Consider the following 4513-nt stretch of genomic DNA (forward strand, 5'->3'; position numbering starts at 1 on the left):
CTTCATCATACTCCTGCAGAATATGCTGACATGCTCCTAGCTGAATGGTTTAGTGTCTTACAAATTTCTTCCTTACCCCCAGATATACAGCAGCATTTAAATAATACCAACATTAACAGAAACTTTAATATTGAAATAGCAGGCTCCTCACCAGATTTAACAGATCATTTTGCTATAACCCCCTTTGAATTGACATCAGCATTAGGGAAACCTAAACAAACTGCCCCTGGTGAGGATGGTATAACTTATAACATCTTGAGCTTACTGAGTGATGTCCCTAGCCACCCTCTGCTTGACCTCTATCAAATGAGTCTCTCGCAAGGTATCTTGCCAAAGAAATGGACACAAAGTCTCATAGTACCAATTCCTAAACCTAACTCTCAAAGATTCAGACCCATTTCCCTTACATCTTGTATGTGTAAAGTTTTGGAAAGAATTGTTCTCAATCGTGTCATGTTTCAGGTCAAAGATAAACTGGCTCCTAACCTATATGGGTTCATGCCCAAGTATAGCACACAAACATGTTTTGCTGAATATTTTGTAAACTACCAGGATGGGACACAGGCAGCCTTTATTGACCTAAAGTCAGCTTTCGATGTAGCGAATGGCAAAATAATATTAGAGCAACTTGCTGAATTTGGAATCAAAGGTAATCTTCTGAGTTGGATAAAGAGACACCTATCCAACAGGCGTGCTAGTGTCCTATTTAAAGGAGTTAAAAGTACAAGAACAGATGCATTCGAACTAGGCACACCTCAAGGTGGTGTCCTAAGCCCTATGCTCTTCAACATACTTATGCACAAACTTATCCATGACATACCTGTACAACCTACGGAAACTGTTATATGTTATGCTGATGATATTTGTATTATAGCACACAGTAAACCATAATACAAGTGTTACTTGATGCATTCTCCAAGAAAGTAGTAGAATGTGGCCTCATAATTTCTGTTGATAAAACAAGGGTTCTTGTTCCCCATTCTGTTCATGTTAACTATACTATTAACGGAGTGCCCGTGGAGACGTGCGAGTCTTATAAATATCTTGGAATCGAGGTTAATGATACAAATCTCGTCAGCAACCTGCGCAAAAAACTTGTTGAGCGTCTTAAACCTCTCAAAACTCTTGTTGGTAAAGGATTTGGCATTAACATAAAATATGCTCGTAGTTTTTATATTGCCTTTATACGATCTGTTGTTGATTATTATGCCTTGCATCTTCTTCATTTTTCTCCAAAACAATTACAAGGCCTAGATGTAGTACAGAATGATGCCATGCGCATCATCCTGGGTTGTTCTAGAACTGTCAGAATTGTTAACATGATAAAGGAACTAAACTTACCTTCCATTTACGAAAGAATAGTTCTACTTAGTACTATGTTTTGCGCCAAAACTTTGAAAAATAATGGTCCCCCCCAGCTCTATTCAAATTAAATTGAGATCCATTCTAAACAATTCTGACTGTTCCCTCAATCCGCCGCAAAAAGCTCCCTACAGTGTGTGGCTCAGTTGTCGTGCCTATAATCTTCAGAAACTGAATGTGTCTCTTAACCCTGATAAAACTGTTCACTATATTCCCCCTTGGAAAGATGTGGAGATTTCTCTGCATTATACCCCCGTCAGTGTAAAACAAATGTATAACACGGACATTTTGATATGTATAACATTAGAAGCTATTGACAGTCATCTTCAAATTCTCAAACCGACTGAATCCTATGCCTTTACTGATGGCTCTGTGCAGTTAGGCACTGGTAGAACAGGTTGTGCATGTGCAGTATATAAAGGGAATGAAATGATCATGACTAGTATACAGAGATTGAACAACTAAGCAAGCACGACACAGACCGAGCTATTGGGCATTTATCTAGCCACTGAATACCTTAAGCTCAATGGTGGTGGAGTTATTTTCTGTGACTCTAAAAGTGCTCTGCAGTCCTTAAATAACCCATCACAATGTATGTCGGAAGTAGCTTGTAATATTAAATGGAATGTAATTTTTGCCAATGATAATAACTCTTGTATAAAATTTGTGTGGATCCCATCCCATGTTGGAGTTGGAAAACATGACTTTGTAGATCGATTGGCTAATGAGGCTTGCAGGAAAGAAAACACTGATTATGACTTTGGACTATCTAATGCAGTTATTAGAAACATACAAATTAAAGAAATTAATTCAGATTTAGAAGAACTAAGAAATGCCCAGAGACCTGAAAGCTGCAGTATTAAAAGTTATGATAAGTTTTGTAATAATAGGTATTTGTATGGTCAGCACAGTAACCGAACCAGGCAATGTGATGTAGTCATTGCGCGAATTCGCCTTGGCTATAGACACATCTGGCAGGTTAGTGAGGCTGAGCCACTACCAGAATACTCAGATTGTAAACTCTGTGATAAACCTTTAATGCATTCACTAGAACACTATATTGATGAATGTGAAACCGTAAAGGACTTTAGACCTCCTGGCCTCTTGTACCACCAACTGTGTAACTATTTTATTGACTCAGGTGTTCTGGACGACATCCTAACAATTTACCCAAAATTTGCTTGTCCATTTTAAAGAATGAAGAACAATTTATATTTATATTACTTCTAAGCTGCATCACTTATGAACCCATCCCTGCCCTTGTGTGGCAGTGCACAGTAGAAAGATGTTTGCACATATCCATACATTAAAACATTGATTGTAGCCATGATATATATGTGCTTCAGCCTACAGTTTAGACCTATTGTCTTATGTATAACCCTCTGTCCTGCGTGACAGTGAATACCAGCATCAAAATCCTCAGATTAGGCAAAATTGTAATTAATTTTGTCAATAAAGATGTTAATAATAATAATAATTAATATTTCTGGTTGCCTGTATTTCCATTTATATGTTTGTATGTTCTTTGTTACTCTTACCTTAAGTATATTGCTTTGTTGAGTAAGCAGTTGAATTATTTACCCTAGATACTTTTAGTAGGCAACGCCTTATTATATATTTTTTACAACTGCAAAAATACTGGAACCATACCCAGAGGTCAAGGGGTCGTAACATTACCCTTGACCACGGCGGTAACTTTATGGTCAGGAAGCCACAAATATTTACAGTGGGGCTCGGTCAGTCAATATGATTCCTTTGACATCACTAAACTTATGTATTCTGTTCTCGTATTGACAATTTGAATGATATCAAGAACATTTTGAATTTCCTCTGGCATACAGATCGTCTTGTAGTTCACTGTTGTTCATGACTTGCCCAGTGGGTCGAGACTGGTCTCATTAGCACCTCAGATTGGTGGGAAGAATATCTTGCTGCAAGAATGTGTGTTCTCAGTGCTAACTAGGGTAACTAAAATACTTACTTCCTAAATAAATACTTTAATTAAAAATATTTGAAAATATATGGTATGTTTCCGAATTTCTGATGATACAAAACATATTGTGGTTTATAATTATGTTTTTAATGGTGAACCTATCCTGCATCATAATTAACATACATATCTACTTCTGTTTTGTGTATTAAAATGACTACTTTTTTATGTTATTTTTTTTTCTGTAAATGATGACGATAAAGTTCAATAAATGTAAATGATTAATTATCAAAGAAGGTACCAAGCCGGGAAGGCTATGTAGCACCATCAAATAAAGGTATTATTGAAACTTTATAGGAAAACGTTAAATCCTAAATATATCTTTATTCTTATACTTGAAATATTGTATACTTTACACTCTCCATCGTACTTCTGCACCTGCTGGCAGGTTATGTGATGCGATGTGCAGGTGGTGTTCATTACTAGGTGAGCTGGCAGGTGGTGTTCACTGTTAGATGACCTGCTGTTCACCTAGCAGGTCATCTAACAGTAATTAGGTACCTGAGAGCTAGTTAATTGTTGTGGGGATGTATATCCTGAGGCACTGTATACAATGTTCACAACAGAACAAAGTATAATCATTTCATGGTATACAACACATTGAGAATGACTGAAGGTTAGATCCGAAAATTAGGTTTTTAATACACTTACACTTTTATTGGATCTTTCCTTCACCTACATTCAAGAAGTTAACTGTGAAATTGGTTTAAAAATACTTAGGCAAACTCCTCCTAACCCTTGCACAGAAACCTTCCAGAATTTCTTTATTGAGGATCAGCATTGTTCCAGATGGATAACTAAAACTGGGAATGATCTCTAAATGTATCAGGTTTATAATATGTACAAAGAAAGAACAACGGCACTTTCCTGCACCGTCGGAGATTACACCCTCTCCAATTTTAATCCCTCCCTTTCCACCCCAAGAGGCAAATTAGAGATCAGCCCAAGCTTCGTCTTGAGGCAAAGCTCAACGCCTTAAGCCTTATTGATGCTCTCTCCACAGAGCATTCTCTCTCTCAAATCATGATGGTTCCCTACACCGCCCCACGAGTGAAGCTAGAAGTGCAGGTGTCCTGACAATGGGTGATGGCTTATATTTTGAGTGGGGAGTCCGTATAAACAACTGGGCCTCTACCCTTCAGACCGAATTATTGCCTTACT

This window comes from Procambarus clarkii, chromosome 30 (assembly GCF_040958095.1).
Source record: "Procambarus clarkii isolate CNS0578487 chromosome 30, FALCON_Pclarkii_2.0, whole genome shotgun sequence".
Lineage (NCBI taxonomy): Eukaryota > Metazoa > Arthropoda > Malacostraca > Decapoda > Cambaridae > Procambarus > Procambarus clarkii.